Consider the following 12250-nt stretch of genomic DNA (forward strand, 5'->3'; position numbering starts at 1 on the left):
ATTTCAAAAAGATGTGGTTTTACGCCAGTAGCAGACAAGCTATTAAGAAGTTAAGGTGTTTGGTGAATTTTACAATTTCAAAAATTACTTTACAAACCCTAGTTTCTAAATAAGTTTATGAAAGAAAAGAGCTGTGCTGTTCTGTTCCTTTTCACGACAATTTATTTTAAGAGAAATATTGTTAATATCGCAGTGTTGGATAGAGCCTTGCAATGAGATGCTAAAATTAAGATTAAGTGCCATTGATTTTACTACAGAATATATTTTGTACAAGTAAATAGCTTTTATTCATCATTGGCCAGGATGAACAAAATATTTCTGAAAATGCAGTTGTCTTAGAAGAGTTATCTGGAAGTCTTCCATCTTGCAGTCATCTATGTGATTAAGACTGATAATGCTATATTTGCATTGGAAAAGAAATTTTAAAATAGAGTCTATTATACACTTTGTTCTGTTATTTGCTTTTCTGGAAAAAAATAAGCATGAACATCCTGATTACTACCTTGCTTTAAATTCTATGATCTCTATTTATAAACTGTTTTTTTTAAATTATGTTGAAATGAGAGTGGGGGGGGTTAACAATTTGCATAATCTTTTTCACTTTAGATTAACATATGTCATCCAAAAAAAGCAATTTTGAAGCGTACAGTCTGAAATTATAACTAAGTCACATACTTTTTCCATCCAGAGTGTTTGCTTTCCCTGAAATTTGCTTTCTTCTTTTCTTTAGTGAAAATCAACATAACATCTTTGTAGAACTGGGAAACTGTGCTGAGACAGTGGCTGCATATGTCACATTAAGGAGAGCAAGTCAGCAATGTGGCTCATTCATACCTTATCCTTTCTCAAAAACAATGCCTATATTTCCAGAGGTAAAATACTGGTACTGAGAGAATCCAAAGAAAAGCAAGGAGGAATGATTTTAAGAAAATCAGATCTTCAAGTATACAAGCAGCAAAAATATATTGTTCCACTCTATTGACAGATATAGCCTATTCTTCCTTATTCACTGGAAATTCACTGGAAATTCACCAGTGCAGCAAGGTTACCTACTCCATCTAAACTGATACATGGAACTCAAATTTTCTGGAGTCTTGATTTTGGGACATTCAGACTTCTTAGTCATAGGACTACATTTTTTTGTATTCATGTATTGTACTTAATGTTTTACACTAAGTATTCAGAGTACCTGCAATAGATAAATCTATACTGCAGTCTCTGCAGTCCATCCAGACACATCCAAGGTAACTCTGTTGTGAACATATATTTTGGTTAACAGTAATCTTTCTACTGCTGGTATTTCTTCCTCCTCTTCCAGCAGATACTGTAGAAAGCTTTGATTCTATTCTGTATCCCCTTGATTGCTAAAGACACTTGTAGGCTAACATGAGACTACTTGTGTGAATGCTGAATTTCAGCTGAGTTCATTACTTCTGAAAGGTGCAAAGTATGCTATTCTAGTTGTCCTTTCTATCCTCTTCTTCGTGTCTCTGTCTGTGGTTTGTTCATAGTCTGCCCAAAGTTTTCAGCTTCAAGTATCTGTCTGTATTTATCTGAACGATGATCCGTAAGTTCTTTTAGGTTACAAAATGTTGCCTCCTGCTGGGAGCAGGGGTTGATCACCATTAGCTGTGCAGGTTTTACTTCTCTGACCAAAGACATAAAGTAATGTAATAGAAGACTTTGGAGGAAAACTTAGAAGTGATAAAACATAAAGGTAGTGTGTTTGCATGATAAACATAATTGATGTAAATTATGATTTTGTTTTTACAGTATATTGCACAGCTGATTATTTTCTGCAGAGTAGCTAAGGATCAGGTTTTCAGTCTCACAGTGAAAATGCAACATCCTGTGAGGCCCAAGTCACTTTTTTGCAACATTTTACACTATGGTAGCATTTTTATAGGGAAGTGAAATTTAGAAAATATCATTATGACATCCTTTACAGTTGCATTTTTTCAGTTGGAAAGCTTCATCTAGTACATATTACTCTGCCTGTTCTGAATACAGAACAAGATGGGCAGGAGACAAATTTGCTTGAAAGGAAAACTACATAAAATATGAATATTCTACTTGGAAAATACATGAATGAGAGAGTATAAGGTGTGAATAACACGTATGTAGCAGATCTGCAGGAATATACTATGTGCTCTCTCTCAGAAATACTGGAAGCAGAGGATACAAAGAAACTATGAGACAGCACATTCACAAGGACATATGATAAGCATGTTATATGTAATTAAATAGTGGGATTTTTGGCCATAAAGAATTGTGGAAGCATACATCCTGGGTAAGTTCATAATGGTTTAAATAAGTTAAAAGGGCATAGTTGCATTTCTCTTGTTAATTATGATGATACATTTACAGTGTCCAGCTAGAGTAAAGGAAGACTTTCTATGGCATATTTTTGGAAAATGAGAAGCATTCTAGGGAACAATTCATGTATGCTTTTAATTTTGTATGCACTTCCCCCTGAAAATCCCCTAAAGACTACTGTCAGGGAAAAGATAATGAGCTAAGTGAATTTTATTTCTGATATGGCAGTTCTTGTTTCTAGGCATCGCATAATATAACCATCCTAATTTTCCCTGCAAAGACTTTTTTTCAGATTATGCATATAGATTTTATAGTGCTGGAAATTAATCCAGTACAAATTAGCATTCAGTACACATAATCAGCCAAGAGCTAAATCTGTCACATAGCACGGCTTTGCTTTTGGAGGAATTCTGGGGAATAAAGGAGAATTTATGACCTTTGGAAGAAGGGGCAGGCAACTCAAGAAGAATGCAAGGTATTGTTAGGTCATTTAGAGAGAAAATTAGAAAGGAAAAAGTTCAATTAGAATTCAATCTGGTCAATCACTGGTGTGAAATGTATTTTAAAAGTATTTTTATAATACATCAACAACTAAAGGAAAGACAAAGAAAATCTCCGTGCTTTATTGAACATGGAGGGGGACCATGTCAGCAAGGACAAGATAAAGACTGAAGTTCTTAATGCCTTATTTGCCTCCAACTTTAACAGTAGGACAGTTATTCTTAGGGAAAACAGGCCTTGACAGGGAGAGAATAGAAAGGAAGCAGAATAGTCCCCCTGCAATCCAAGAGAAAGTAGTTAGTGACTTGCTGAGCAATTTCAACATTCATAAGTCTATGGGACCAGATAGGTTTCATCCAGGGGTACAGAGGGAACTGGTAGAAAAGCCTTGCCAAGACACACTCCATCATTTATCATCTGTCCTGGTTAGCTGGGGAGGACCTGGATGACTGCAGGTTGGCCAGTGTGATGTACATCTCCAAGAAGGGCTAGAAAGATCTGAGGAGCTACCAGCCTGTAAGCCTGGTCTCTGTGTCCAGCAGGGTTACGGAGCAGACCACCTGAGTGCAATCACTTGGCACCTGCAGGACAACCAGGGGATCAGCAGCAGGGGTTTAGGAAAGGCAGGTCCTGCCTGACCAACCTGATCTCCTTTTTTTACCAGGTCACTTACCTGGTGGATAAAGGGAAAGCTATGGATATTGTCTACATGGACACAGCAAAGTCTTCAAACTGTCTGTGATTGCATTCTCCTTGAAAAGCTGGCAGCCCACAGCTTGGACAGGTGCACTCTTTGCTGGGTTAGCACTGGGGCCATTCTGTCCAATATTATCTGGACAAGGGGACTGAGTCCACCTCAGAAAGTACAACACTAAATTGGCTGGCAGTGTTGATCTGCTGGAGGACAGGAAAGCTCTGCAGATGGATTTGGACAGACTGGAGTGATGGATTGAGGCCAATGGTATGAGATTCAACAAGGCTAAGTGACAAACCGTGCACTTTGGCTACAATCATCCCATGCAGCGCAACACGCTGGAGAAAGAGTCACTGGGAAGCTGCCTTGGAAAAGGATCTGCGGGTGCTGGTCAACAGCGAGGAGGACAGAATGTGCTGTACCCGGGAGGCCAAGAAGGCCACAACTTGAGTGCTGCATCCAGTTCTGGGGCCTTCACTTCAATAAAGTCATGTGGTGCTGGAGTGAATCCAGAGAAGAGTAATGAAGCTGGAGAATGTCTAAAGTGTAAGTCATATGAGGAGTAGCTGGGGGAGCTGAGATTGAAGCCTGGAGAAAAAGACACTCAGGAGTGATCTTATCACTCTCAACTCTTAGCTCCCTGAAAGCAGCTTGTATCTAAGTGGAGCTTGGTCTCTTATCCCAGGCAACCAGCTATAGGACAAGAGGAAATGGCCTCAAGCTGTGTCAGGGGAGATTTGGTATGGACATCAGGAGGAATTTCTTCATGAAAAGGGTTTGGAACAGGCTGCCCAGGGATGTGGTGGAGTCACAATACCTAAAGGTATTCAAGAAACAATTGAGCTTACTGCTATGGTTTAGTTGACAAGGTGGTAATCAAAGGTTGGATTCAATAATCTTGGAGGTCTTTTCAAACTTACCAGAATTTGTGATTCTGCTTTCCCAATTTTGTGCAGCATACCAGTTAAGTGTAAAGATACAGCTGTTTATTTATTCCACAACAGCCAGGGAAAAATTAATAACTGCATAAATTTTAGACACAAGGGTACACTTAAGGGTGCATGATTGATAGAATTAGCATACACATGCAGGAATGAGAAAATATCTCTGTGTAAATATAGACATGGGAAGTGAAAAAAAGTGATGACATGAATGCAAATATTGGTCTGTAATTTCACATACCTACTGTTCAACCACGCACCAGAACTTTGCTCGAAAGATTTGTAGTTGTCTGCAAAATGCCAGCTAATGCTCCCACCATGAAAAGAACTGTTTACATGTGTAAATATGCCAATATTAGCCATCAAACTTTAATTAATAAAACACATATACACAATTGATAAATAATGAAATCTTTGTTCACTGTCAGAGTACTCAGTTACACAGAAAATTTCACAAAATGACATTATCAGGAAATATACTCTGTGTGCTCATATCAAACCTTAAGATTACTTTTGAAAGTAGCCAATCAGACCAGCATGCAAATGGATATTCTGGATTAGCCATTCTATGCAGTCTTTCTTTGTCGTATCTAGACTGACCAGTTTTAACAAGGATATACTGTAGTCTAATCAGAATTAGAGCATTCAGTGCAGAAACTCCTGAGCAAAATTCCACAGATATATTACACTGATCAAAATCAAAGACTGTTGATGATGTTTTCTCCTGCCTCTAATATCTCTGCATATAGACTGGGATATTTTCAGTGTCCTAAAATGTTTTTATATCTCTGAGACAGTAAGCTAGTCAAGTTTAGTAATTGTCTAACTATTAAATCATTTAGTGAGGGCAATATAGCAACTCATGAGATATTATCATGACAGATGCAGCCTAAATATAATAATAATTTTTTTAAAATATCTCCTGTACTACCTTAACATGCAGAGGCAGAGGATGAGCCAAATATATCTTGCAATGACTTCTTTGCTATTTATTATTTTGCTAATATTTTGAATATTAATTAAACAACTAAGTCTATCAAATTGTTCAGTTGTTGCAGAAAAACAGACCTTGTCCCAAGGTAGAAGACAGATAGAAGGAGGCAACTGGACAAATGAAAAGCACACAAGAAAATAGCTTCCAAACACCATTCCAGTGCCCTCTTTCTAATATACGTTTCAAATTTCTGCTGTCCTAAATTTGAATGGTCAAAAAGAGAAGTTACTATAAAATCATGGTAAAATTAATCCTGATTGAATTTTTCATGTCGTTATAGGTGTCCCTCACAAGTTTAAATCGCAATTGGGAGTCTGCAGAACTGCAGATCAGCCTGCAAATAAACCAATGACAGTTACCAGAGCAATAACTTCTAACCCCTTTTAAAAGGTACCTTGAACAGCGGAAGAATAGTGGCTCAAGGTTTTCAGATTTTCAGAACAAAAAGGAAAGCCATAAAAAAATAGGTGCTCCAGTAAGTGGTATAGTCAGTAAAAGTAATGCCACAACAAACATTCAGCTCTCCCTCTCCCCATTTTCCTGATGGGAGAAAAGGAGAAAAATCTCTTCCTTCTCCCATTCCCATTTTGTAATACTGTAGATATGCTCTGGAAGGAATTATAAAATCATTTAGGTTAGAAAAGCCCTCTAAGGTCATAAAGTCAAACTCTTACCCCAATATTGCCAAGTCCATGTCCCTAGGTGCCATGTCCACACATATTTTAAATCCCTCCAGGAGTGGTGACTCCACCGCTGCCCTGGGCAGCAGTCAGAGACTGAAATAGTTAATTGTCTCAAACACTGGTATAAAGTTTTGCTCATTATAACAAAAACTGTATAAAAAAGCTACAACCAAAGAAGCCTCCCTGAAGATACCTTACTGGGACTTTGTGTAACATTGAGGTGGGGGAGTGGGTTGGAGATAAAGAGACCACTCACCCTGATGTCCATGTGGCAACAGGGAGATTTTATTCCCAATCTCTTCCTTACAAAGGCCATTTGAAATACCCAGTCTGAATATTTTCATTGGTCTGATCTCTACGGCCCTTCAGGTTCTGTCCAGTGAAATGCCTGCAGCCTTAGGAGAGATGTGCAAAGCCCCTGTCAGGCAACCCAAGGGCTGGTTAATTCACACAGTAACAAACCAGCTTGTATTGTGGCAACAATTTTGGTCTGAAAGTCGAACTACTAAGATAAGATAAAGGGAAAACCCATTTTTCAATCACCTGAAACGTGTGGGACATTCACATGAGTGCCCCCCAGAGTCATTCCTGAGGTCTTGCACCATAGGACTGCATATGATAGAACAATGTGGATTCTGTTGTAAGAGACAATGCCAAATTCCCACCCTCCCCCCAGCCCCCAGGGAGGTGCCCAGATTTTCCTACCGGGCCAGAGCATACATTAACCCGTCTGATCCTGTGCTTTTCAGGGGGATCTTCACCACCAAGGACAGAATCAATGGAACGTTGCGATCCACTGAGTGGTGATATTTTCCTTATTCTGTCTCTGTCAACCCCTTTCTGTCCTATTTTCTATTTCTTTCTCTCTCTCTCTCACTCTTTGTATTTACTATCAAATAAAACCCATACTATTGACATTGGCATATGGTCCTGTTGGCACCTTAATCCAGGCAGGGTTAGTACCCAGATCTTGACAGCAGCCTCTTACAGGTCTTGACAACCCTTTTTGGTGAGAAAATTGTCTTAATATCCTCCTCTGACACAAAAAAAAAAAAAAAAAAAAAAAAAAAAAAAAAAAACCTGCCTGATGTCTGGTTTTTTCCTCCTCTGGAAAAATCAAAACCTCCTCTGGCACAATTTGGGTGCCATTCCCTCTTGTCCTGTCACTGGTTTTCTGGAAGAAGAGACCAAAACCCACCTGGCTACAACCTCCTTTAAGGCATCTGTATACAGAGTTCCATCTGAGCCTCCTTTTCTCCAGGCTAAGCCCTCTTGCAGCTCCCTCACCTGCTTCTCATCAGACTTTTGCTCTGGACTATTCCTCAATTTCATGGACCTTCTCTGGTCTCACTACACCACCTCAATGTCTTTTGGGTAGTGAGATGCCCAAAAATGAACACAGCACTCAAGATGTGGCCTTACCAGTCCCCGTACGGGGGAACAATCTCTGTCCTGGTTTTGCTGGCTACGCTCTTGCTGACCCAAGCCAGGATCCCATTGGCTTTCTTGAACACCTGGGCCCATGCTGGCTCATGTTCAGCTGCTGTCAACCAGCACCTGTAGGTCTTTCCCACCAGGAAAAGAGAAATCTCACGAGTTTCACCAAAGTGAAAGCTTTCTAGTCACTCTTTCCCCAGCCTGAAGGGGGTTACTGTGACCCAAGGGCAGAACCTGGCACTGATGCTTGACTCTGAAACACATGTTTTTTATATTAGATATCGGGAGTTGCTTGCTGCCTTCTAACATATTTTAAGATGGTGGACAGAAAAGAGACAAGATTTAATGCAATAATATTTTTATATGTATTTAATTTTTCAGAGTATTTCCTCATGTAAAGTGATATCCCAAATTTCTTGTCATTTGTCATTTCTTTTTTTAATATGTCAGATATACAAGATGCCAATTTGCTCCTTTCTAATTTTTCACGGTAATATTTCTATATAACTTATTGTAACTTAGGAAGAATGCTATTATAAAGAGAAATAGTCACACGTTTCTACAGAGAGATATAATTCTAAATGGAAAATTTTACCTGAGAATCCATGGTCAGTCTACATGTTGCTGTTTGGGTATGTTGTTTGGATATGCTGTTTGGATGTGTTGTTGTTTACTCACAGGTTGAGTAACATCTAAATGAAGGTATTGAAGAAAAAAACATGGAAATTATAATCATCTGCTTATAATTCCAAGGCTTCTCAAGGGTTTTTTTTCTAAATTATAAAGTAATTTTCCTTAATAAGATTATTACTTTGACTGGGTTCTTCCTTCTGCTGCTGCATCACATGCCCCAGAGGTTATATGCCTTGTGCAGCACTGAGATATTATCTGCTTGCAGCTTACTGTATGCTTTGTTTGAAAGACTGTGAAAATCCAATTGTTTACTTTACCATGGCTCTTACCATTCTAGTGTAGTGATTTTGCATGGGAGGCATTCATGGAAGTGATGCAAAGCTTCCAGCCACTGGAAAGCTGTACAGACCTCTGTGAAAAACACATTTTAAAGACAAAAGAAACCAGGTGTCTCAGATTCAGAAGCAAGATGTATGCATTTGCCATCTGTATGTTGGTTGTCTTCTGTTAAGTGAGAAGTTTTCCTTCTCTCTTCCACAACCCATCCTCTCTCAGGGGAGACATCTGCGTATAATGGGCTATCGAATGTCACTGTGTGACTGGTAAGAGCGATAACATCCCATTGTGAGATGCTCCGCCCTGAGGGAGGAGCCAAGCATTCCTACCTGCATATAGTCTTGAATTTCTGGATCAACAGCACAGCTTTTCCTGCACTGGAGGAGCAGCTTCCTCTTCCACTACAGGAAGACTATACCCTTTTTTTTTACAGGATCACTGCTCTGACAGAACCACACCTGCCACTCCAGGAGGACTGCAGCCGTAATTCCCAATTGGACTGCAGCCAACACCCTGCCTAACAGGGTGTCAGGTTGTATTCTGACTCTGTCAGTGCTGCTTTGGTTCACTGCATTGGTTATTTTATATATATTTTTTCCCCTAATAAAGAACTGTTATTCCTGCTCCCATATTTTTCCCTGAGAGCCCCCCTTAATTTCAAATTTATAACCATTTGGAGGGAAAGGATTCTCCATTTTTCCATTCCAGGGGAGGCTCCTGCCTTCCTTAGCAGACAATTGTCTTTCCAAACCAAGACACCAGGGAACTTCCTCTTTCTTTTCCAGTCAGCAAAGAGATAACAGGGGCCCGGCCCCTGCCATGGCTCAGCCAAGATTCTACCACTGTTGAGATTTTCCCACAACCACTAGGCAGGAGGAGGAGAAGCCATCAGCCCTGCCCAGCCTCAGCTCCAGCCACAAGCTACTGAGCCTGGCCAAGTTCAGGTGACCATCTGCAAGCCCTGAGTGAGATATTAATTCTTTCAGCATTTCAATCCTCCCACAAGTGAGAGAAAAAAACAAAATGCAGGCAATGTAGAGAAGCAACATGAAGACACCAAGTTCAGTGAAGAAGTCCCGGATGGGAGGGATGAGGAGATGCCTTTAGTTTCAGGCTGAAATCCTCTTATGAAGATACAGAGAAGGACTTCTTTTCCCTATAATGCATGAAGGTACGGCAGATGAAAGTGTTCAAATTATAGATATCAAGCAAAGGCCTCCATACTTAAGTAAAAATATGTTAGAGTAGCTGTCGTCCTATGAGAAGTTTGAACAGAGAAAGAGAAAAGAGTGATGATGATCCTGTGCCCCCAGGAAGAAGATGATTTCAGAGATAACTAATGAGAACTTTTGCCTTTGAACAGCTCATCTTTAAAACAGTACCCCATAAGCTGACATACCCAATAAACAAAGCTGTGGGAAAATCTTGTGTAAAATGGGAGGGATTTCACAATTGCAGGTTTCCCCAGGCAGCTGCTATTTGTGGAGAGAGCCACAAGTTTTATTGTAGAGAAGTCTCCATAACATTAACAAGAGAGACTTCTCTCCCTAAGTGATTTGAAGAAAGACTATTTTTGAGGTGGCAAACTGACTAAAATGTTAAGTTTTCTTTCTTTGCATTGTCAGTGAGAAACAAAATATTGTAGAAGGAGGAGAAGTGTCCTGAAAGTTCTGCTCTGATTCTTACTACTCTTTCTTTAGTTACTGTTAATAATTTTCTCTTCATACACTTTTAAAGTTTTGAGCCTAAAATTTTTAGAGTTTTTGCCTTTCTCCTCATCCTGTATCACAGCAGAAATTCTAGTGGATGCACTAGTAATGAGCCAGCACTCAAACCATTGCACTCATCAGTGTATTAGCCGAGAAATCTCAAATTTGCCAACCAAAACAACTACAGTCAAAGTCCTCTAGAAAAACAGGGAAACAGAGTCTCTCCTGGGAGAAAAAGAGCAGAGTTTCTGGAATCTTAGCAGGAGTGGTGTACTGATCATGTCTCCACAAGAAATCACCCACCCAGAAAATACTGAAAAGAAAGAGGGAAGAAATATTTCCTAAGAGGCTGAGGGGAATTGTATAAAGATTGTACAGTGTACAATATGATAAATTGCTACTGGAATAGAGCACAGGACCAGTAATGAATATTACTATATTAGAAAGTACAGAGGGAAGAGGGAGTTCACCTATTCTCATTTAGTATGTCTTCCTGTGTTTTAAAATTGTCTTGTGTTTAGAAATTAACTTTTTAAGAAAATCTTGCTTGAGTGATAGCACTATTAAGAATGCTCACAGTAAGACAAATTCAAACACCTGAAAGCACAGCAATGCCAAGGATCTCATCATAAACCTGTTTGAGGATATCAAGACTTAGCTTCTGTCTTACGGTGGCTGTAATTTACTGACTGAAAAATTACTTTCCCTTAGTCAGAAGCTGGAAGAAAGGACACAATAAAATGTATTTACCCTATGAAGAGGCAGTTTGGATCATATTTGTTCTGTTTGCCAAACATGGAAAGATAAAGTGATATAAAGATAGTTTTTAAGATTTAACCTTAATCTAGGGGTTAGTTAAGATTAGTTTAGATTAGTTAAAATACCTTAATCTAAGGGTAATTTTTCCATAGGCACTATAAGCCTTCAGATCATTTTCATCCAATATGGTATCCTATTCTGAAAGTTTTTATAGCTGTGAGAGTCTTAGCTGCTCACTTGCACTTACTTCTTCTCACAAAGCCAAACAGACCATCTGCTCTTCCTGAGAAACCTCTATAGCCATGCTGGCAGCTAGAGTGAGGCTGTGTAGCTGATCTTGGATAGTCAGCTAAGGTCAACATCAGTCTTCCTTTAAATATTCCTATCAATAGCTGTGGAAGAGAAAGGCATCAGCAAGACCTTTTCTCTTCCCAATTTCTGAATGGCAACAGATTTCTCCAGCCTGTGGGATGATAAAATGTTATACTAGATTATAGTTTTGCTAGCATGGAGAAGTATCTGTCTCTCCTGTTTCTTGGAGTCACAGGATATTAGGCTTCAGGAAGACCCTTCCTTTCCAACTTCCAGGGATTTGGATTTTCTCCTTGACAGTCAGTGATCCCAGACTGCTCCTCTATTTTTTTTTTTTTTTTTAATTTAAGAAAATAATTTATAAGCCTCTTCTACTTATTGGACTACATCCAGTTACTTTAAAGAAACCCCATACTTCACCACTGCCTCCCTGGAATTCCTGATTTTTGGAGAACAGGTCCAACCATGCCCTCCATCAGTAAATGCTCCCATTCCTTTGGTCACTATACAGGGTTTAGCTGAAAACTGCAAATAGTCAGCCAGAGATGGACACACAGCCCTTGCACAGAAGGACCTCGGCTCAGCCTCACTCATGGGTGATTTCCCTGAAGTTAATGCTGTTTTATAGCAGAGTACAGTTTCAGCAAGCCTGAGTTTAATTTACAGTACAAAACTCTTTTCTGTGGCTACAATATGTAGAAAAATTCTCATGGTGTCCTCACATTGCCTAAAGAAAAAAGAGCAACTTGCTTTGCTCTGCCAGGTATTCAGGTGATGAAGGCACAGGAAGAAGTCTCTTAATTCCAAAGTAACCTTTTATGAATACCAGGAGACTAAAATTATAGTTTTAATTACAGAGTTAATGAATAGACAAGCAACAAGACAGAAATGGTTTTAAATGTCTTTGTCAACAGACTGTGAGTATTCAAAGCTGT

Source organism: Taeniopygia guttata, chromosome Z (assembly GCF_048771995.1).
Source record: "Taeniopygia guttata chromosome Z, bTaeGut7.mat, whole genome shotgun sequence".
In the NCBI taxonomy this organism is placed as follows: Eukaryota; Metazoa; Chordata; class Aves; order Passeriformes; family Estrildidae; genus Taeniopygia; species Taeniopygia guttata.